The sequence below is a fragment of the Trachurus japonicus genome, chromosome 7, assembly GCF_045865225.1.
Source record: "Trachurus japonicus isolate A0001 chromosome 7, Traja_1.0".
NCBI classification, from domain to species: domain Eukaryota; kingdom Metazoa; phylum Chordata; class Actinopteri; order Carangiformes; family Carangidae; genus Trachurus; species Trachurus japonicus.
In genome coordinates this window covers 26,448,122-26,472,499 of record NC_140913.1, presented here as the reverse complement: position 1 = coordinate 26,472,499, position 24,378 = coordinate 26,448,122, and the positions used below count along the sequence as shown (strand labels likewise).

The following is a 24,378-nucleotide window of genomic DNA, read 5'->3' as shown; positions in this document are numbered from 1 at the left end:
TCTTGGTTTCCCTCATCAAACTCATCAAATACACAATCCAACAACCCCAAACCGCCAATTTGCCAAAATGTTGAACTATTCCTTTAAGTAACAATATGAAAGAGGAAGAGCATTTTCTTTTCTGTCCCCGGGCTGCTTTCAGTCATAAATTTTGATGTTTTGCTGTTGAACTCTTAATTACTGAACCCTGAGACCATTTCATATAGTCTGACAATGAGGAAGCACACATAGGACATCTCATTAATTATTATTCAAAGTGTGCCGTCTCAGCTGAACTTTGTGTCAAGTGCTAATTAGCACTTGGAAGCATGCTAACACGCTATATACCTGCTGAACATCCACATGTTGGCATTGTGAGCATCTTAGCATATGTTTAGCGATGCATCACCATAATGATCACAGGCTGTACACTCTTAGTAAACTTCATACCTATAGACTTGTCATGACTTCTGCACCCATCTTTATTTTTGTCAAGGCAACCAGCACAGTATGATTTAAATCTAAAAAAAAAACAATCCCAGATCCCAAATGGCTATCTCAAGCAGCTGTCAGCATCACTAATATGGATCGTGGCATCATCACACACACACACACACCTGGCAGTAATGCTCTCTGAGTAATCGGAGGAACAGTTTGCTAGTCCTGGAATGAGCACTGATTACGGGAATTGTTACATAAAACAGATTGTCAATGACAGAAAGGACTGATGAAGCTCACAACAGTGCTTGGCAGTTGACGGTGAAAACAGCTTTCTCCCTCCTCCAAAACACTCACTATATATCATCATACACCACTCACTGGCCTGAGTACACACAGGGAGGCCAGAGACAAAGCAAAACTATCCCACTATTTTCACTCTCTGCCAACGTGTCACGATTCTGTAGTGCTGAAAATTAACTTGTGTCTGTTATATATTTTCAGAGTTAATATAATGGGACCACACGCAGTGAAGTAGGCCTACACTACCAATAATAAAAGAACTATGAGAGCAATTCTTATTTTGCGTTGTTTTTCCATTTACCTGACTAGATCCATCTTGACTTATACAGGCTGTTGATGCTAAGCTAATTAGACATGGTCTGCTTATCTCATGAGCAGTTCAGGGAAAGCTTAAGAGCAAAGGAAAATAATGTGCCACGTTAAAGCTGTTAAAAAGTATTTAACTCTTTTTTTTTTTTAGTATTTTCTTACAAAAAAAGATCTGTATCTTCACACTGAGTTAAAATTCAAAGGAAAACATCATTTGACTGCTTTTTTCCCCTCACAAGTCATTTTAGTATCAAAATAAAATAAAATATTTGAGCTGCTCCTGCAACTTATTATACAATACCTATTGCAGCAATATCTTCCAGTCACTCTAGAGCTCAGTAAGAAGAGATAAGATAAGGCACATACGGCAAAACACAGAGAGAGGCCGAGAGCTAGGAAAACAGATAAAGAAGTGTTTAACTATTTGAATGAAATGAATATAGAAATTACAGATTAGGTAAGATTAGATTGCACAGTATGCAGCCCGGAGGTGCACGTGTTACTGACCCACATCCAGCTTTTTGCAGGGTGTGACAAGACAAAATGGATGTTTCCTAATAACAACTTCATCCTGTGTGGACCAAGGGGCTGCTATTGTATCACCGAAGCCAAATGAAGACAAGTGGAATTTCAGCATGCAGGTGGAGTCACAGTCCACTATGGCAGAACTAATTACCTGTCTTGTTGGGAGACAATAGCCTATATGAGGAGATTACTGTCAGGCAACTTAGCACCAGTCCTATGGAAAAAGGACAAGCTGAACAAAAAAAAAAAAAAAAGTATTCAGCTTGTATAACACAACCATTGGCTGCCGCTCTGTGCCCCTTTTGATATCCACCCTTGGATCAGATGCAGAGTCATTAGTCATGGTCTTATCCAATCAGCCATCCTTAATGCTTGTGCTACTGGGCATTATTCTGGAGAGGACAGATTGTCTTGTATTGTCAGTTTGATTTCAAACGGGAGATTAGTGATATTCATATAGTTATACAGACCTGTGTGTGTGTGTGGCGGAGTATTTGTGTGTCCAAATGTCCATTCGCTTTGACAAAAAAAACAAAAGACATGACTAGCCATAGCTCCATAAAGTCTGACGTCATCCGTGACAGCATCGTGGTGATTTTGTCTGGGATGTGGTGAGACAGGACGAAGGTTCTTGAGGTCAGTGAAGCTGAGGTCACGACCTCTGTATTTTTATGCTTCTGTGCCGGGGACAGTCGGAGCTGCAGGCGTATTGTCATCAGGTTGTCTGTTCTTCCTGTTCTTGCGGACGTGATAGCTCGGTAAGGCTGTGACGGAACGTCTTTATAATATTTGCAACAGACGTTCACCGGGACGCATGGATGAACTGATTCGATTTTGTCAGGTCAAAGGTTAAAGGTTGAGTTCATGGTGACCTCGTAAAAAATCCCAGTTGGGCTCTTGAATGTGAGATCTGGAGACCACCTTGTGGAAATGTGTTTGGATTTGGCACAATCACTCACTCGGACTCAGAGGTGATTTGATTATTAAAGGGATACTTCACCCAAAATCGATTATTCACCAATTGTCTACTCACCATCATGCCAAGGAAGGGTTTGGAGAACTTTTTTATCAAAACGCTTTTGGAGTTCCGGGGGGGGGGGGGTCCGGCAGGCAACAGATTTTCATATAATAGTGGCAGATTGTGCTCACTTTTGAATCGTCCAAAACACACACTATTAAACATCCTATTACCTCCATACTGCTCGTCTGGAGATTTGCTACGAGATGTTTGTTCGTCGTTGTAAACCATTGGATGTATGATGTAGAGTACGGAAGAACATCTCGCAGCAAATCTCGCGCATGTGCACAAACATCAACAGAGCCACTGGGAGCTACTGCTACAACAAGGCTAAAAACAGAAATCAAATAATTTTTTTCGGAACAACTTTTTCATGTGGCGGCCTCAGGACACTTGGGTCAGTACGAACGAGCAGTATGGAGGTATCTGGATGTTTCATAGTGTGTGTTTTAATTTGAACGATCCAAAAGTGAGCACAATCTGCCGCTATTATATGAAAATCTGTTGCCAGCCGGACCCCCAGTGGAACTCCAAAAGCGTCACTCTTCCTTGGCATGAGGGTGAGTAGAAAATTGGTAAGTTATCGATTATGGGTGAATATCCCTTTAAGGATAAAGGTCGAGGTTCAAGGTCACTTTATTGTGAATGCCAAACAGGAGAACAGAATTAGCAAGTGGAGCATTTTGTTTAGTTGTTGAAGAAGATAAGACGTTTAGATATGTGTGGGGTTTGGTCTCTGGGATCACATGATAGGGTTAAATTCGATTAATGGAGAAAATGATCAGCACATTAATTAATCATTGATAAGATAGGGACAGTAACTACAGTGACTATACAACGAGTCCATGGATGAACTTCAGTCAGTGTCGCCAGATGAACAGCTGGTTTCAGTTTTGTCTGACTCGGACCAATTGTCTGAAAATTCAAATTAGGGAGCAACGACGTCAAACCTTTCATTCAATGAATTCCCCCCTTCTCAATCCCTCCTCTCTCGAATTAATCATCAAAGAGCATCACTCCTGAGAGAAAACACGCGAAATCAGAAAACGCACGCACTCATGTTGCCTCTGTGTGCGCATAATGATTCATCATCAACCACCGTTTGCTCATGAGACCGTGATTTCGGGTCCGATGAGTTCATTTTTCTCAGCTGAGTGTTTTGTCGTGGGCCCTCGGATGCCCCCACCCCCAACCCCCCCACCCCTCCCACCACCACCTCTCTCATCCCGCGTCTCGACGGACCAAACGCTGCTGCTGCTGCTGCTGCTGCTGCATCACCGGCAGCCTCCAAACTGCGTTTTCCCTGCCGTGATGGATCCCCGTGTAAACCGGTGAGCTGCTATCAGAAGACCGCTGCACTGTGGGGAGGAAGGAAGGACAAGACAGACAGAGAGAGACAGAGAGACAGAGAGAGACGAGCGATGACCGCGGCGAGATTGTGCCATACATCTAAAGGATAAAAAAAAGAAGAAGAAAAGAGACAGAGACAATTACATTTCTAGCAATGTTATAGGACCGTCTTGTTTACCTTCCCGACAGATGAAGAGCCGGGTGACTACGGCCGACATGTAAGAGCTGGATAACTATTCCTGTGTGACCGACACCCATCCGCAGCTGCTTACAATAAAATGAAAAAGGTAAGCTTGTTGACACGGGCAGGTTTTTACCATCGGGCGTTGCGGGTTTCAGTCAGGAAACTGACGGCTCGGTCGGAGCTCATCAGGCTGCATTGTTGCATCGTCAACCCCCCCTCCTCTCCTCCTCTCCCCCTCTCCCCCCCTCTCTCTTCTCTCTTGAGTTGAAATTGGGCGATTTGACTTGTTTTGAATGTGTCGTTCTTCACCTGGCTGTCGACCTCATGAGTGTGACTGGAGCTGCAAAATCCCGATGTGCTACTTGTAAATGTCATGTCAACAGCCTGGTGTGTGTGTGTGTGTGTGTGTGTGTGTGTGTGTGTGTGTGTGTGTGTGTGTGTGTGTGTTTCAAGCTTAAATTTGACTGTGGTGGTTCATCTCAGGATGCCTGGACCAGAGCTGTCTCCAGACTGCTAAAGCCCAGAGTCAGTTTTTACCGTGGCAAATGGCAAGTAGGCTACTTGGAATATGAGACGTTTAAAATGGTTCATCTCATAGAAATAATATTTATACCCATAGTGTCTGTCCATGGTCTGTTTATGACAAAGTTATCAAACCTCACCTGTCTTGTAAAGGGTTAAAAGAGCTAGATTCAGAGTTTGGAGAGGAGGAAAAAAAAGAACACATCTCTTTTGAGAACAGTTAGGTGAATCTCTGTTGGCTTTTAACTTGGTGCAGATTTTGAATTAATCAGCACTAAATTACCATTTACTTGTTGGTCGAAGGGCTTTTTTTTCCTCTTGCTTTTGATGAGTCTAAAATCTCAGACTACAGCAAAATCACAGCAGCATGGCTCCTCTTCTTATCCTCCCTCCCTTTGAAGTTTCATCTCTCTCTTTCTTTCTCTCTCACTCTGTCTGCTTTAGAAAATATCAAAGTTTTTTCGTTAGTTAAAGGTGAAAAGCCTATTTCTGGGGACCCTTGTCCTCTGGATGTAGGAGCTGCTCTGTGTGGGTATAAGTCGTCACTCCTCTTGTTGTGACGCTGAAGATGAGGCTGCATCCATTGGAGGAGGTGGGTGGGGGGGGTAAACTGATCGATAGTCAGTTTGTATCAAGGCCTGTGTTTCAGTTGTTGTTGTCGAACTGAACAGGAGCCCCTACAATTAAAAGCCCATTTTGTTAGTAGACGCCTGATTAATAATTCATGCACCGGCTCAATGGGACCACAAATCTGCGGATGGCACACTGAAGGATGTCAGTGCTTGGGCAGCCTGAGAGGTTTACACATCACAATATTACAGTTTAAGCTGAATGGTACCCCCCTCCCACCACCATCAGCACCACTCCACCTCCCCTCTCTGTTTTCTGAACCTCCACAGTCTCTTTAAATGAGTGCAGCAGGCTTGTTTGCTCCTCTAATAAACAGCAGGAGAATTAAAAGCATACAAACTGAGTTAGTGAGCAGCACAAACAGATCCAGGAGCGGCTCAGCGTACAACAGCTCTGTTGGTTTTGGTGGTGGACGGCGGCACCGGTGGGCTCTCACTTAGGTGTCAATGTCATATCTGCTGCCAGGGAGCCAACAGCCATGATGATAGCGTACCAGATAGTTAGTTTGAAAGAAACCCAGCTGGCTCTGGTCCAGGATGGTGGGTGTTTAAAAAAAAAAAAAAAAAACTGGCTTAGTCAGGCTACTGCAGGGAGTGATTAGACAAGATAGTGTTGTACAGTATCACACACATCGGTGTGACGTCAAAGGACACAGAGTATTAAAAAGTCTCTTCACGCCACAAACCCTGTGGGATCCTGCAATAAGCCAACAGTGCTGCGCAAACAATCATATTGAATAGATTAAGCTGATGACATCGTCTGAAAAGGATGTCGTTGTTGGAGTGAATCTTTTGAAAAGCTGTTTTGCAGTTTCACTTGTAACTTGTAAGTGCACTCACTCAAATCCTCTGAGGTATGACTTTGAGTCACTTGTACTTGAATGCTTTTATGTAACACTGTCTCCAGCATTCATGAGCTCCATCTAAACATTTAATAATTGACCTCCAAGCTGATTTCAAGAGTTCATTATATTCGTCAAACTCATTGTATTTGTCAAAACTGACTTGTTAACAGTTAATATGAAGGTTCGTCAACAGCAGTATCATTCTTCAGCGAGGTATGCAGTGATGTTGCTAGGTACGCGTCCTGTGTCCCTGACGCATTAAAGCAGAAGTAAGTGATATTTTTGTGTTAACTCATTGAGTGCCGCGCTCCTTTCCAAAGTTTTAGTCAAGTGTACCGGCAAATTAGACCATATTTGACTTTTTATTTTAGAGCCATAGTGTATTCTATATTATTGCCACCAACACATACTGTAGCTCATTTGAAAGGTTTAACTTTATCCTTCAAATGGCCACAAACCGTTTGTTTCTACGTGCCTCCGTTCCTGAGAAAAGTCAAGCTAAACATGGCTGGGTTTCACCAAAATCCCTCCTTTTTTTCTAGAAAAGGAGATAGAGCGTCTTTTATGAAAGGTGCGCTGTTTGTGTCTGTCGCTCTTCAGACACTCGCATTTCTGGATCAAAGGGCTCGTATAAGATAAATATACACAACAATTGTTGTTCTATTCACAAAACCACCATCGGGGGCGGGGGGGGGCGCCACTAAACAGCAATAACACAGACGCACCGTGCCGTGTCACAGCCTCTCGCCGCGGAACGTGAGGCTCTGCCGGCCACAGCGGCTCGCGAACACCGGTCCCGCCGGTGGTCGTGGTCCGTCTGTGGTACGGGTCGGTGGTGCCGGTCTGCTTTGGTCCAGAGACCATCAGATTTTACCGCGGGAGGACTTTGGGGAGGACACGGTGTTGCTCCAGATGAAGACCGGGCGGGACAGTGGGCTGAGAGCTTCCTGGTTCAGCTCCCAGCTGCTGCAGCCTCGCGGGTGAGAGCAGAGCAGCTGCTGCATCTGCATGCAGACCTCCGTTTGCAGAAGCTGAGTTATGATAAAAACTTCCTGATCATGAGCTGTCATGTGACTTTGATCGTCATCTATTTCAGTTCTCCTCGTCGTAGAGTCCCCAAATTTACATATAATGTGTATTAAAGTGTCTATTTTCATAATTTAAAAAAAAAGCAAAAAACGAAAAATTTCGTTTTTGGCACTCAACGCATGGGAACGAAAAACGAGAAATTACGTGGTTGGCACTCAATGAGTTAATATAAGTCTTAAATAGTTATATCTTCCCACAGCAATCACTTACATAGAGTGTTTGGACCGAAACACGGGTCTGTCAGTCACTCTGCTCTGCTCTGAGCCGAGGAGAAAACTTTTCTCGTATCCTACAAGTTTTATCCAATGAGGAGAGAGAACGGCATGAAGGGCTGTGTGACGTAGGGACGAGGACCAATAGATCCATGACGAGGGCGGGGGCTGCTAACTCCATCGGCTGACAAGACGTTATGGTGCGTTCAAGGCAGCCCGTAACTCGTGTTTTTCCGACCTGTGAAGTCGTACCAGTTCGATCTGGTACGAGTTCACGGGTCAGAAGTTACGAGTGGCCGTTATAGTGACTTTCACAGGTAAAACAGGTCGGAAAAACACGAGTGGGTTGCCTGGAACGCTACAAAGTCGTAAGTCGTGACTTGAAGCTGTAATTTACGGTTTCAAAAGCCTGCCTGGAACGCAGCATTAGCCAAAACGACCGGATCGCTTACTTCTGCTTTAAAATCTGGAGTAAACTCACTATCCATGCATCCTCATTTTTCCCATCAAATGTGAACAACATCCCGTGTTTAAAATCACAGTAACTAGCAAAAGAAACCTTGTTGTCCGCAGACCAGACGAGCGCTGTTTCAACCCTCTGCGTATCTACTCAGCGCAGATGTGAACCCCTGTACACAGTATCGCGACATGCTAGTTTAGCCGCTACCAAAACAACTAGCCAGTCACCGCGGATTTCATCTCAACAATCAAAGATACGAACTTCATAGTTTAGGGGATGTGCTGTAATGAAATAAATAAAACAGGCTACTCTGGTGGCGGTAATGAAAAATACTTTGAATGGCAGTCGCAATTTTGTTATGCTCACATGGCGTCTGCTATACATCCTGCTTCCGATGAGATCCCGTTTTTTTGTTGTTTTTTTTAAATTGGGGACCCATTGAATTTCTCAGGGACCCACTCCATTCACCACCTGTGGGTCCCGGCGACTCACTACATTGAAAACCTATCAACATCACTGGTATGTCTTTGACCAGCTGGAGAATGGAGAACAGTTAAAGCAGAAGTAAGCGATCCGGTCGTTTTGGCTAATGCTGCGTTCCAGGCAGGCTTTTGAAACCGTAAATTACAGCTTCAAGTCACAACTTACGACTTTGTAGCGTTCCAGGCAACCCACTCGTGTTTTTACGACCTGTTTTACCTGTGAAAGTCACTATAACGGCCACTCGTAACTTCCGACCCGTGAACTCGTACCAGATCGAACTGGTACCACTTCACAGGTCGGAAAAACACGAGTTACGGGTTGCCTTGAACGCACCATAACTTCTTGTCAGCCGACGGAGTTAGCAGGCCCCGCCCTCGTCATGGATCTATTGGTCCTCGTCCCTACGTCACCACATTCAGGCGCATCCCTTGGCTGCACACACAGCCCTTCATGCCGTTCTCTCTCCTCATTGGATAAAACTTGTAGGATACGAGAAAAGTTTTCTCCTCGGCTCAGAGCTGAGCAGAGTGACTGACAGACCCGTGTTTCGGTCCAAACACTCTATGTAAGTGATTGCCGTCGGAAGATATAATTATTTAAGACTTATATTAACACAAAAATATCGCTTACTTCTGCTTTAAATGTTCCTCTTTATTAACCAGCTGGTCACTTGTCTGTCTGTCTGCCTTTTGGTCCTGAGCCATTAATGAATAACTGATGGTCACTGTATTATATTCTTTTAGACGGACATGTGGGAAAAATTGTGTAATTACCTCGACATGTTTTGACTAGCTGCTGCAGACATCTCACCTGATGTTGCTGTGATCTATCTTATCAGCTGATGTTCAGCGTAGGTGTGACCAGCTCGGCAGTTTTTTCAAATTTTCCTGGCCGATCACGCCCACTGCTGCCAGATGTTCGCTGGAGGAGAGAGTCCCAGGTGTGTGAGCATAGGCCCCTCGTCCCTGTTGATCGTCCCTGCCTGCTTTCTGATCTCGATGGCCTCCTTGATCCAACGTTTTCCAACATAATCCAATTATTTTTTCCAAAGAAGACTCCTGAAGAAGACTGCGGTAGCTAGTCGAAACATGTCAAGGTAATTACACAATTTTTCCTGTATGTCTGATTGAAAGAATACAATACAGTGATCATCTGACAGAGACATAATGAACCTAATTGAACTATAACGGATGCTACGAGACCACGAAGAACCACAACAGTCGAGCTGTAGCTTGGACAACAGAGAGCTGACCTTAAAAATGAGAGCACATGTTTTGAACAAGGTGTCTTTATATTAAAAGATCCATTTTTCTCTATTGTGTTGCTAATTTCACCTCGGATCATCTGAATATGTCTTCCACCGAGCCTAGAACCTGCGAATGCTATGAGCATGAGTTGAATGTTTTAAAAATGGCAGCAGAGAGAGCAGGGGTGTTAAAATCCTGTGTGTCTCACCTACTGTGTTGGAGCTTCAGCATTATAAAGCCTCCTGCAGTATGACTGCCCATGCTGGGGCGCATTAGCTGTATCATGAGAAGAGAAAAGAGCAGAAATGTCACAAGGTATCGGCTTAATTGGTATTTCAATGAACGTGGACAATAGTCTGTAAAGCCCAGTTCTCTCCTCTTAGTCTACTGTTCTTGTTTTTGTGCTCTTTCATCCTCTGTCTGTTTTATTAACTTGCTGCCTTTCCTCTGCCAGTTTCTCTTCCATATCAGCTGAATGTGGTGGGTGTAAGGTCAGCTGACAAATACAACAAGGTAATTACTATATAGCAGATTCACCAGCCTTTCATGTCACTCGTCACGCTGTGTTATATTGAATGATGTAGCGCTATAACAAAGTCAGTATGGATTGCTGGATTGCTGAATTTCCTATGTTATTATGTCTGCCGCAGTATAAAAGCTCCTGTTCCTGTTAGTCTGTCATCACCGTGGATGCGTGCAGTGATTTGCAGCTTGAAAGATAAAAAACAAGACAAAAGGCTTCAACGTCCACGAATAAGCACATACACTATGACATGTATGTACAGATTTGTAGCATTCACTGATTTTCAATTCTCCTGATTTCACCACAAACTGGAAAACACTCATTTGACCTGAAATCATAACCCCTTAGTATTTGAATTCATATGAACGTGTGGGATTTAGACATAGCCATGAGCAGCACAGCTCGTCTGTTAACTGAGTAATTGTTTAGATTTCATAATTTTTTCAACTATTCCTAAGTAATAGTAATAAATCATAATTGTTACAGGTCTTTAAACACTGTCACTGCTAAATTTCTTTGCTGAGATTTTTTCCTTTTAACTCTGGTAACATTTTTGTGAATGAATCTTTCCTGGACAATGAGAACAGGTATAGAAAACGAATAGGGCTGCAACTAAAAACTAATTATTTTAATTATTGAGTAATCCACCAGTTATTTTCTCAATGGTTTTGGTCTGTAAAACATCACAAAATATGTGTGTCCATAAGGTCACATCAGAAAGTGCCACATGACTAACCAGTGAAAACAGCGAGCTGGAGGGAGAAGTTCAAACCTCTGGCCCCATTCTCACCTCTGTCTGCACAGCTGGCTGCTCGCGGCGTGAAGCGGGCTTGAATGTCAGATTGTTGTTTTCAGAAATTTACAGAAATGTTCACAGACAGGCCGCTGCTATCCGACGTCAGAAAGGAGACGGGGTAGGGGGGGTTGGTGTCCAAAACTCTCAGAGCAACCCACAAATATTACATTTACCTAGGGGTGGGCGGGCGATATGACGATATTAGATCGTGAAGGATTAAAACATGTAGACGATCTGCCAAAGTGCAGAGATCGTGCATTTTATCAGAGTATGTTTACTTGCACATGCAACTGCAACTATTTAAATGGGCTCTATACACAGCTCCACTACTTCCTGAATTGAAGGCAGTTCCTTTATTTCCTGTTTTACATTATTGGACAAACTGATTAATCCCAGTGTGTCTGAGTAGTCACAATGGTCAGACACACCTGGATTAATCAGTTTGTCCAATATTGTAAGACAGGAAATAAAGGAGCTGCCTGAAGTTCAGGAAGTAGTGGAGCTGTGCATAGAGCCCATTAAAATCTGTACAGAAAGGCCCTTTGACCTAAATTGTCTGTTTTTCAATTTTCGATTGAAGATCGTGACAAAATTGAGATCGTTATTTTATTTTTTAAAAATCGTGATATGATATTTTTGCCATATCGCCCACCCCTACATTTACCAAAACATAAGTGAGGTAGAAAACTAAGAGAAACGCTTTAAAGAACCTGGAGGCATACATAAAAAAAAATAATAATAAAAAAATCTGCTTCAATGAATGACACGATCAATCGATTTTCAAAATAATTGCCAATTAATTTTCTTCCAATTGACCAATTGCTTAATCAGCGAATCATTGCAGCTCCACTAATGAATGGCTGACATAGGCTCAAAGCAAATGTGATGGATCGCAGGGGGAAAAGTAAGAGAGGTTTAATGTGACTGGGATAAAACACACAGTGCTTGAATCATTTCATGTGCTCGTCTCTGCATGGCACCGAGACCACACAGTGACATCCTCGGTTGAGGCAGAAGCATGATGCCGCTCTCAACGTGTGTACACTTCCTCTTTACAATCAGTGAAGTGTCTTAGTGCTCCATCTGCTCAGCTATTGTCTCATCGTCCTCCTCTCAAATTAGTGGATATAGAGGACGGGACGCTGCTGCTGTGATCTCATCTATAAGGAGAGCGAGCGGCTCATCATCATCATCTCGCGCTATACTGTATGTCCTCAACAAAAAGCGATTTCGTGACCTTGGCGACGGCGCTCTCGGTCCATCTCGTGCGGGAGCTGATGAAGTGGTTGGAGGTGATTAAACTCTGCCTTCACAGATGCTGCTCTGTGCTGCTGAGTCAGTGACCTTTCCTGCCATCGGGTCACCCTGTCCAACAAGCTGCCGTCCTCTCCTTCCATTTTCATTCTCTCTCCTCTTCTCTCTTCTTTCTTTTCGTCTCCTTTCACCTCTCTTCTCCTTATAGCTCTTCTTCTTGCCTCCTCGTCTTTTCACTTAGTCTCCTTTCCTTTTCTTCTGTCATTTAATCTCCTACCCATCATTTCCTCTCTTTCAACATTTTGTCACTTCTTTCCTTTCCTTTCCTCTCCTCTCCTCTCCTCTCCAGTCTCTTCTGCAGTTTTGTTTAATGCAGCAAAAATACCAAGGACAAAGCAAATCGAATGATAAACAGTTTCTTTTTTTTTCTCCTTTCCTTGTTACATTTCGGCCCTCTCTCTTAGTATTCATCAAATTCAAGTTGTAACATCTCACATTTTCCACTTCTCGTAAAAAGGAGCTCAAAATAGAAACAACTGTTTTACAGAGGGACCCTGACAAGCTTCTTGTTATCTCCCTGCATGTGTCATTTTACAATAAGTCCCTGCCTGGGCTGCGTCGCTGAATGGATCCTGTGACACAAATTTGCATGTTAAGCTGAACATTGCTCACAAGAGACAATTAATCAGCACACAGCAATTAATGAGTCTGTGTCCCCTGGTGATTAATTATGTCTCATGTGTCCAAAGCAGGGAAGAGCCGAGCAACAGCTGTTTGTTCACGTCCGTGTTTTCATGACCGACCGTCCATTTTTTTTTTATCCGGCATCCAGAATAACTTTTTTTTTTCAAATTTAAATGAAATGGAAATGAGAGTTAACAATTGATGAAGATTTTGGCTCATTTGTTCTGCTTGTAGTTTACAATCAAATTCAAAATAAAACTAATTGATATGGACAAGAAGCGAAACGGGCTTAATGGAAAAGCTGCCCAACATTTTACTGAGAGGCAAAGACGAAGAGGATGCCGCGGAAATAATGCAGGGTGATGTTCAAAGCTCAGGGATATTTTGTTTTGTGACTACAAAGAGAATTTCTATAACCTTCCCTTGAATTTCTGGGGCAGTTCTTGGTGATTGTGTCTGTGGTGCTTGTGTGTGTGTGTGTGTGTGTGTATATATATATATAAAGAAAGAAAGACTTTATGGACAGGGACAGAGCTCACAGTGTTTCATTGTAATATCCGCTACCCTTGAATCACAAAGTTGGCTTTAATTACTTCAGTGTAAATATAGGAAAGCTGGTGATTTTGCCTTTTGGAAACCTGCTTCCCTCCGGCAGGTCCAAATCAAATGCATAAATTTTCCATTCATATTCTGGAGAACAGCAGCAGAGACGCTCTTGTGCCCGGTTGTAATGTAAACCAACACAATCATGCAGGAGAGATGGAGGGAGAAATTAATACTTTGTTGGGAATTATTTATTATTAAGTTCTTGTTGCATCACATGGTGGGAAAAGATTGATTCCTACCTCAAACCGCCCGCAGCAAGATTCCCTCTCATTAATTCAATCTGAAATCAATTGTGTCATCGTTAATTTCACATACTTGCCGACGACGAGCGATTGGCTGTCTTATAGCTTAGGGATTTTCATGTGTTGTTTCACTCCAAGACAGTCGGCGTGCACAGACAGAGGGCTTGACAGGAAGTCAGGGAGCAGATCTGAGCCCTCTGAAGATTAACACCTTTGGACGTTTGCCTTCTGGCTGCTGCCACCGACCGCATTCACTCAAACCAGGACCTGACCCCCCCTCTGCCCCCCCCTCCCCCTCCGGGTGTACTTGTGTCACAGCCCTGACTCTTGAGCGCCATATGGACACGACGTTATCAGGGCCTACTTGCCGTGGCCACTCGAAGTCATCGCCACTCACTCACCCTTCACGCCAGGAGACTTTTCACCTTGTGACACGAGTGGCTCTGCATTATTTCACGCACAAATCCCAGCGTCAGGGTCGCAGCTGTCAATAGAGTTAATTAACACATCTGACGAGGACTGATGCCGAGCTGCATAATTATATGCTGTGAGTGCATTTTTTTATGTAACAAGTAATAAGTCTGTGTTTGCAAAAAAAAATACATGAACACTGAACTCATACTGACTTCAGGAGATACCTCTCCGTGAGCCAACAAACTCACTACTTAGTTGCCTGAACATTTTGAAATTCAGGGACTTAGTTGATTACATTACAATTAGGGCTGACCTCCAAAAGTCGACGATTCGACGATTCGATTCGGAGGGGTCTGATTCGACTATGAACCTCGTAGTCGAATCTAACCAAGACCCTACCATTCTGACTATATGGGGGTGCCCACGGCTGCTGAGCATAAATTGTTACATAGAATATCTTTTTTCGTTATAAAAAGACTATTTTGATACAAAATCTGCCTACTTTCTGTTAATAAAGAGTTCAAAATGATGTGTGCGTTTAAATGGTAGTCTTAGCTTCTTACTACGTATTAATAAATCACCCACTGCAGTTGCACAATTAAATGAGCGGAGGTTTTTTTTTTTTTTTTTCAAATGAGCGGAGGTGAGCAGTAGGACCGTCAAAGAAGTCACTGCAGAACACTCACGGAGTGGCAAAAAGACGAGGGGCCAAAGTTTAAAATCAAGGAAGTCTGACAGTCTAACTTTGTCAACATTTATCATGCATGACCTAACAGAACAGCAAAACATTGTGAGGATACATCTGACTTTGACCGAGTTACATTCAAGAACCTGCTTTCAGTCACGGAAAATAAATTAACTCCAGCTGTGATTTTTTTTTCGATGGATCAGCTGTGTTTACCGTTTCATGTGTTAATAGTTCTGATGGTTAGACAGATGAATTAGTCCCTAACACATCCTAAAGTTTGACATGTCAGAGTTTTTCAGAAGAGGAACTTGTTTTTTTCCGACTTCCGAGTTGTATTGAACGCACCACAAGTGTCGGGAGTCACAGCTGTGATCTCGTCCCTCTGCAGCCTGTCTGTCTCTCTGCCGGTGCCGCGGTCGCACTGTGTGTGTTACAGGATTGAGTAACGTAATGTACGGATTGTCGAGTCCTTCTGACCTCAGTTTGTTTTGATACTACATGTTTTACCTGGTTTCTCTGTGTCCACGACCACCGCTATCCTTCACCACGTTGAGGGATGAGGGATGACTCACAGTCCGAGCAAAAGGAGCGTTGTCCAGGGCAACGTAACATAAACGCATACCCTGGCTCACAATGGCTACTAAAAATCATCCAAAGTGTGGAAAATAAATAAAGGTATTTGTTTTACACCTACCATATTTTTGGGGTGTTTTAGCTCTTTTGTTTGAAACGGAAAAAGTCGCAAATTTGCTGCTATCTAAAAAAAGAAAAAAAAAAAAAAGGTTCGACAATCAGTCGACTATGGCAAAATCTGACGAATCAGATTCGACTATGAAAATCCTTAGTCGAAAACAGCCCTAATTACAATACAAACCATGTACAAAGCAAAAAATAAACTTCTTCCTCAAGATATCCAGAATATGTTTAAAATGAAGGATTCCAGTTCTAACCTGAGAAGACCACTATTATTTGAGAAACCAAAGACTCGAACTACTGTAAAAAATCACTGTCTTTCTGTTAGAGGGGTTAACATCTGGAATAATTGTCCTGAAAATATTAAATTATGCTGTACTCTAGTCAGCTTTAAAAAACTTTATAAGAACAACATAATTTCTCGTTACAGTATGGAAAATTAAGTTGAATGATTTTGTACTATTTTGGGTTATGCGCTGTGTACAATTCTTTATTTTGTTGTGATCAGAAATTTAAAGCAGAAGTAAGTGATATATTTGTGTTAATATAAGTCTTAAATAGTTATATCTTCCGACAGCAATCACTTACATAGAGTGTTTGGTCTGAAACACGGGTCTGTCAGTCACTCTGCTCTGCTCTGAGCCGAAGAGAAAACATTTATCGTATCCTACAGTTTTTATCCAATGAGGAGAGAGAACGGCATGCAGGGCTGTGTGTGCAGCCAAGGGACGCCGTGAATGTGGCGACGTAGGGACGAGGACTGTTATGGTGCGTTCAAGGAAACTCGTATTTTTCCGACCGTGAAGTCGTACCAGTTCGATCTGGTACGAGTTCACCGGTCGGAAGTTACGAGTGGCCGTTATAGTGACTTTCACCGGTAAAACAGGTCGGAAAAACACGAGTGGGTTGCCTGAAACGCTACAAAGTCGTAAGTTGTGACATGAAGCTGTAATTTACGATTTCAAAAGCCTGCCTGGAACGCAGCATTAGCGAAAACGACCGGATCACTTACTTCTGCTTTAAGTGTACTGATTAATTTCAAATGTCTGTGATCTGATCCTATTGTATTAATGTGTATATAGTATTTTATTTTATTTTAATTTTTTAAGGTAAAAGGGGTAGGGGTATATAAGCTTTGGCTTCAACCTACACCCTTTCGGTTATATAAGCTTGATATACCGAAATAAATAAATTCATTCATTCATTCATTCATTCATTCATTCATACATACCTCGACATAAAGTTTTGGCTTGGCAGAATCAAAAAAACAAACTCTCTCTTGATTTCCGTCTGAGTAGAAGTTTGAATATTGGATTTGTTTTCTTTAAGTTGTAATTGATAAAGTGTCATAGATCATGAGTCATGACACATGTGGCAAGTGCAGTTTCACTGCCACTAGGCCTGTCACAAATATTACATAATCACCTGATCGTGATTATTTGAGCTGACCGTAAATATTGTTAAAATCGTTTCCATTCATCTGTATAAAAACAGCTGGATGAAACTAGCACTAACAGCACTATTCATACCCTCATCCTCTTCCACCGTTTGAGGTTTGACTGTGGTCCTCTTTTAAAGGGATTGTTCAACATTTTGGCAAATTTGCCCATTGCCATAATCCCTATAGTTTCAGGAGTAGGTTCGTTACCTTTAATTGTTGGTGCAAGCTGTTTTTAGAGCGGCGGAGCAGAGCCGCTAGCTGCTCAGAGCTACGCTACGGAGGCTAATGGGGTTTCTTGGTTTCCTTCATCAAACTCATCAAATACACAATCCAACAACTCCAAAACGCTCTGGTGGACAAGTTGTGACCTGCACATTCACCACACTATGAGATAATAACGGATTGTTACGAGACAGAGTTGTTTTAGAGGTAAATTCATGCAAAACCGCTGATACACGTTCCCGTCGGGGGCAGTTTTTCAGCAAGCAGTCTCTGCATTTACCTCGAAAACAACTCCATCTTGTAACGTTGTGTTATTATCTCATAGTGTGGTGAATGTGCAGGTCACAACTTGTCCACCAGAGCGTTTTGGAGTTGTTGGATTGTGTATTTGAGGAGTTTGCCAAAATGTTGAACTATCTCTTTAATAATGACATCATCATGTTGTGCCCCCTTCTTCTTCTGCTATGGATGATGCTGCTGACACATGAGTAGAGCACCGCAAACTGTTTATCTTGAGGCGCCTAATTTCTAATATTTGACGACCGCATTTCAATGAGCATCTATAGACATTAGCATCATGGATTTAGTTACAAAGCTTAAAGTCAAACAGAAATGCAGTTTTTATTTACACGTTTCAATGTTTAATGCCAATAAATGGCTCTTATTCTTCCTAATGTCTATATGATTAAACTATGTTTAAGCTTACACTATAATAGTAGCATAAAATGATCAGAAAAGGATATTTTAATCGTTAAATGGCAATTGATCATCAACTATTATGGGAATGTCCAGCGGTCCAAACCCTATGGTCGGAGATGCGTGCAATTATGACAGAGATCCTTGATGTCACCTTCACCCTGTCTCCCATGGTATGCATTTTGGGCTGTAAGCCTGACAAAATAACCTGACCCATTATCAATCGTCTATGGGCGCTGGGCTGCCTCACAGTCAAAAGGTTGATCCTTTGTAATTGGAAGGAGCGAAAGCCGGCCTGCTTTTCAAAGGAAGTATGGCTTGAGGAATACTTAGATCTCCTCAACATGGAAAGAGCAGCCGGTTTCCTGAAAGATTTTGATAGAGGTCTTGGTAGATAATGGGATGTTATTAGGAGATATTTGAATTAGATTTGGTCCTTCCAGTATCGTATTCTCGTTGAGTTTTTGTGTTTCCCCAGACATTGTTTTGGAGTATCATGTACCCCCCCCCATTTTATTTTGTGTGTGATTTTGTCCTGTCTACGTACCTGGCGTGTGTTTGGTTTATGTTATGTTTTGTCTCCATAAACTGGAAAAATTTTGAAAAAAAAAAGATCATCAACTAAAATGTTATGATTGTGACCGCCTAACTGCAACGTTGAGCGTTCGTCGATCAGCTGCCGTGTCAGAGATGAAGCACAGCGTTAGTTTGAGAGCAGAGCACTTAAGTTGTACCGGTGGTGATCAGCTGTGATACAATACAAACGCTTCACAATCATTAGCTCTTTCACAGCTGCCTGTGAAGTAACATCCAGTCACACTGACTGCTGGTGCACAAACCCAGCGAGGTCAGCGTGACCTCACACACTCGACATCACTGTTACTGTGCCGATTGCGCTCATCCCAATGCCGTCTGCTGCCACCGCTCCCTCGGCCGCCTCACATCTTATGTGGCATTTCGTGCTGTTGATTTAACTAAGATTCATATTCAAGTATGTTGATTATTTGGGGATCAGCTCTCTCAGCAAGATCCTTGTCGTGTTTAGATCCTCTGAGAGCGCCCTCAGAAAGCAGAGCCCTTCCCACCAGATCAAACTGCATAACCATTTGCTATAAATAGTCAACATCCTGACATAGATGTTTCTGACTGAAATGCAATGGCAGAAGAAGAGCTCGGATGTCTGCCTACGACACAACCAGATAAACTAATATTATTTTATAAAAAACAAAGACAGTTGATACCAATTGGGGTTTTGTGGTGGTTCATTAGTGTTGATATGTGATGGCACACAAACTTTGATTTCCTGCATGAACGTCAGATATGCAACACACCCATTTATCATCACAATTCCCACTCACTCTCCACATCTCAACATGAAAGACACCAGTTCCTGCGTTGGTTATAAACATAGACACTTGGACGTCGCCCCGAGGTGTAAAATCATTCAAAATTTACACAGTCAGTCATTTATAATAGATATCTGCCTTTAAAAACAATGCAGAGATTAAAGCTGTAATGTAGTCATAACACATGCTAAACCAGAGGTGGCAGTTTTTACAGTATTCAAAACAAAACTGGACTGTGAGAGTTCCTCGCATCTTTTGTGATTAACTGTTTCAACGTGGAGCTGCTGTCACAGTATGTAAAAAAAAAATCCAGGTCTCCGTGTGCTGAAAAAAGCTCCTTTCTCATTATCAGGCCTTTAATTTTAAAGAATCTACTATTTCTCAAGGAGGACACCGACCTTTAATATGTTAATACGTCTGCACTGCAACAGCAGCAACCTGGCAGTCAGTATCCTCGTCCCATTCAATTATTTATCAAAAAAAAACTTGCACGAAAGCTCTGTGTTTGGAGGGTACACACAATGTGCAACTGTCATGCCACGAGTGTGCCGGCAGCACTGAGCTCAACGGCTGCCAAGAAGAAAAAACCCCTCACATCACTTCAGCCAGGCAGTTTCTGTCCACATTAACTGGTTAATGTAATGATTCAACCTGCAGCTGTCCAACGTGCACTTCCACCAACACATGTAACACGCACATGCATCGTTTTTAGAGTGGAGGATTTCAGGAAGGCAAAACGGTAGCCTTTTGTGAACCGCAGATTAAACTAAGCCTGAGTCGGGGACTGAGAAATCACACCATGGCTTCGCTTTGACATAATCCTGCCTGTGCACAGTGTCAAGATCTTGCATAATAACGTAAAGTCACTGCAATAGCTCGAGATAACAGAAAAGTTAGAAAACTGCAGGAATATCTCAACTTTTCCCAAAAATCGTCTCGTGTAAAACCATCAACAATACGTGCAACTTGCGTCGACCCCGTCTCCTAGAAGTGACATCACAGCCGACCGCTCAGTTGTTTTGCCAAGAACGTTTTTAGTGCAACATTATACTGCTGCCTGGATTACATCCAATGACAATATTTTTTTAATGAAGGGAATGCTATGATTTTACAAGTCAAAGCTGGATGATGGGGATATGATGAGGACTTTATTGCTTGAATACACATGTGGTTCAGTATCGGCCACAAATGCACTTTGGTTAAGGTTTGGGAAAGATTGTGACTTTGAAACTTTAATTAAGTAAAGCCGCTGCGTCTTTGGATAAAATGATAACACTTCACAAAGGCCGTGATCGTTCTCTAATCTGAACCAAGTGGTTGCAATAAAACATGATGCAATGAAACCAAAACTAGCAGACGCAACAGAGCCAACTGGGAAAAGATTGAACAGATTTTTTAACCAAACTTTCATCATGCATTCATCCACTCATGTTCCAAGTTTGATGCAATTTAATCAATCTTTTGCTGCCTCCTCGTATTTGTTTACTACTTTAATAACTCAAAATCATGTTTTGTTCAGGCGAGACGCTGAAGCGCACCCACACGGCGTCAAGAGTCAAGAACAACATTCAACCTTGTGACACTATACGCAGCCACGTTGTCCCCTCATCCCCCACACACACACACACACACACACACCCAAGCGCACACAAACTTTGAGTGTAGCTGGAAGGAGTGATAGTGCAGTGTGTCATCCTCAGCGGTGAGGCAATTTGAAGCCTGTCTCCCTCTTCACAGATAGATGCAACATGTCCCCCAGGACCGCTGAACACAAACACTCTCATGATCACTCACCCTCACTTTAACCTTGAAGCTAAATACAACAGTTTACCACATGACACAAGGTGTGCTACTGTACTTTTTTCTTTGTTCGACTTTAATGCAACTATAGCTTTAGATTCTGTTAGTATATAAACACTTAAAGCAGAAGTAAGCGATCCGGTCGTTTTGGCTAATGCTGCGTTCCAGGCCGGCTTTTGAAACCGTAAGTTACAGCTTCAAGTCACGACTTACGACTTTGTAGCGTTCCAGGCAACCCACAACTCGTGTTTTTCCGACCTGTTTTACCTGTGAAAGTCACTATAACGGCCACTCGTAACTTCCGACCCGTGAACTCGTACCAGATCGAACTGGTATGACTTCACAGGTAGGAAAAACACGAGTTACGGGTTGCCTTGAACGCACCATAAGGTCTTGTCAGCCGATGGAGTTAGCAGCCCCCGCCCTCGTCATGGATCTATTGGTCCTCGTCCCTACGTCACCACATTCACGCGCATCCCTTGGCTGCACACACAGAGAGGACCGCCCCTTTATGCCGTTCTCTCTCCTCATTGGATAAAAATTGTAGGATACAAGAAAAGTTTTCTCCTCGGCTCAGAGCAGAGCAGAGTGACTGAGAGACCCGTGTTTCGGTTCAAACACTCTATGTAAGTGATTGCTGTCGGAAGATATAACTATTTAAGACTTATATTAACACAAAAATATCGCTTACTTCTGCTTTAAACCAGCAGCAAACATGTATGAATGTATATGCAGGAAACTATTTCCTCAGTTGTCTGTCCTGTCAGAGCTGTATTTTATGTTTTGTTAATCCTTGAAGTGTAAATCCTCCCAAACGAAGTTGATACACTATCGGGCTCTCTCTGTTTTATCTTAGCGATTAGCGTTGCAGGAGATTTGCATGACAATTTTCTTCAAACTCTTAAACTTAATAGCTCTGATGGGCCGCCTTTCGTCTCCGAGTTTTCCCACCTATATATTATTCAGCGTGCATTCATGTGCGTTCACACTCGGTGCACAAAGTGGAGCTTGTTGTGTTTGAGTAGCACTCAGAGTCGCATGAATAATTGCTAGCTGACAGTTACATGAGATCTTGTCATATTAACAGCACACATTCATCATGTCACGGCCGTCTCTTCATATGTTGTGCAGACTAAATATTTAGAAGATAAAAAGCAGCGGCAAAATAAATCTGCATCCAGCGACCGACCGCGGTGATTGATGCACTGCTGCTGTGTGTCCTGTTCATTAACATGGGCTAATGGACGGCAGGGCTGTGTGTTTATCGCTGGATTCAGAGAGGAGATGTGTGATGTAATACAGAAACTTGTGTTGCTCTGTCACTGCGGCAGGATTCGCAACACAGGCAAAAGAACCGACTCCTGCAATTCCTGTGCTGTGTTCTGTGTTTTGTGTTTTGTGTGTGTTTGTGTGTGTGTGTGTGTATATCCCAGACTTCACAGCCGTCACAGCAGGCTGTCTCTATCGCTTAGACTCCTCCAACATGACTTGACCCACGGTCTCTCCTTCGTCATCCTGCCTGTGCGTGTGGAGTCGGTTGACGGGCGGGGGTCACCCTGAGCCGTCCGTCGTGAAATTCCCCGTCAAGCTAACTGTAAGACAGCGGGAACAGACGTCCCCATCCTTCCTCACCCATACCGAGGTTATACGTCCTTGTTTGTGTTTCCTCAGGCGCCTTCAATGTAAACACCACTGTTGCATAATTCACAGCAGGAGGAGGGGGGTGGGAGGGCAGCTGTTCCCGAAGACTGGCAGGTAATGGGGCGGCAAGATGCTCCTGAGCCTCACAGGAGGCCGGAGGTGCGAACGCCGGATGACTGGGAGATGTAAGGCAGTTCTAGCCTCGAAGCATGACTGGGTGAGCTCATGCTTCCTCTTGAACGCTCGCATATTTGGTAGTGTACAGTTACAGGAACATGCACACCCGAACATAAGGAGCTGACTAATGACAGAATTAATGTGGGTCTCAGATTCGCCACCTGCACGGAAGACCATCTGTCTGTCATCAGAAAGCAATCTCACTCTTTATTAATCTGTTGGGGGTGGTAATGAATTTCATCTGGAGAATTGTAAGGGCTCCTAAAGGTCACTGTGTTTCTATTCTTGTTTCTTCTATCTCCTCATCGCTTCCACTAATCCTCCGCTCTTCTCTTTTAATTTGTGTATCACACAGAAGCATAAACTTTACAGTAAATACCGTCATGTTCCAGTTGTTGCGTTCGTTGCTCTTCGTCACGCTAGCGGGAAATTCCTTTTAAGTTCAGCCGTGTTGTGACTGACTGTAGGGATCAGTTGTGATGGGTGACAGATAGACAGACAGATATTTATGGAAAAAGAAACAAAAAGAGACTCAAAATATTCAGTAAATTCAGTCTGTTACTCTGTATATATTCAGTAAATCTTCAAAATCATGTGTTGTAAAGAAATAAGGTCAAATGATAAACTTTTATTACCATCAACGACATGTACGTATGTGTTGTATGTAGCCTATATGACAACATACGTGCAATCCTTCGAAAATGTTCAAAATATTTACAACAAACAGCTAGAAATTCAAATAATGATCAATGTATCCGTCAGTATAAAGAATATAATACATCAGGAAAAGCAGAAAAGCATCGCTCAAAAGGATTTGGGTGGAGATCAATCATATTTTGTGTAGGTGTGACAAAAGAAAAATAGATAGTATATCTAGAGCTATGTACTGCTGCTGCTTCTCTAATGGATTCGATTCTGATTCACAGGGTTCAGATTTTGATTGATTTTGATTAAATTAGGAATATGTCTGGTACAATATATCAATTTTTCTTGGATATGAATCAGATTATCAAAGAACTAGCTCTGTGAATATTCTCCTTCACACTATCAATAGACCCCACATAAGATACATAAATGTAACCAACAGCTTGGATGCACATTTAAAAAAGATATTAGATAGTAAAATATAGATAGTATAAGTGCTTCAGTAGCTGCAGCATACAGTGTGAATCTGTGATGCCTTCGGTGGAGCCACGTCTGCCATGTTTTTATGTCTCTCACGTTACCGGATCTCGTTGTGCGAGGTTTGTCACCACAGAAAACTAACAGCTTCACACATCCACCAGAGGCTTTGAAAGGCGATCGATTACTGGAGCTTATGAATCGATATTTGATTATTTAAATGGACCAATTTGAAGCTGAGAATTGATGTTTTTTGTTTCAACTCTTCACTAAGTATGACTGATGAAGATGTGATCACAACATTGTAGCTGCATCTATTGAATCTTTTGGGGCTTTCCAACACACCTGACACAGTATGATGATGTGTAGCACTGATAAACACTATAACTCTGGTACTGACTGAAAGATGGCCTAAACAAATACTCATCTTCCTCTCTCTG

The 24,378-nt window shown here is 42.6% G+C and overlaps 1 protein-coding gene across 7 annotated transcripts in view; it reads left to right on the top strand.

The window, feature by feature from the left end:
• dlgap4a (discs, large (Drosophila) homolog-associated protein 4a) overlaps positions 1 to 24,378 on the top strand; it is a 108,084-nt gene that overhangs the window by 5,813 nt on the left and 77,893 nt on the right. For 3 of the 7 annotated variants that reach the window (XM_085782514.1, XM_085782515.1, XM_085782512.1), the window contains exon 1: positions 4,032 to 4,209. The exons of 1 other annotated variant lie outside the window; for it this stretch is intronic. The gene's annotated coding sequence lies outside the window, so the exon portion shown is untranslated. Of the gene's footprint in view, positions 1 to 4,031; positions 4,210 to 24,378 lie in introns of those variants that run through there. 3 more of the 7 variants (XM_085782519.1, XM_085782518.1, XM_085782516.1) reach the window with 1 other exon arrangement.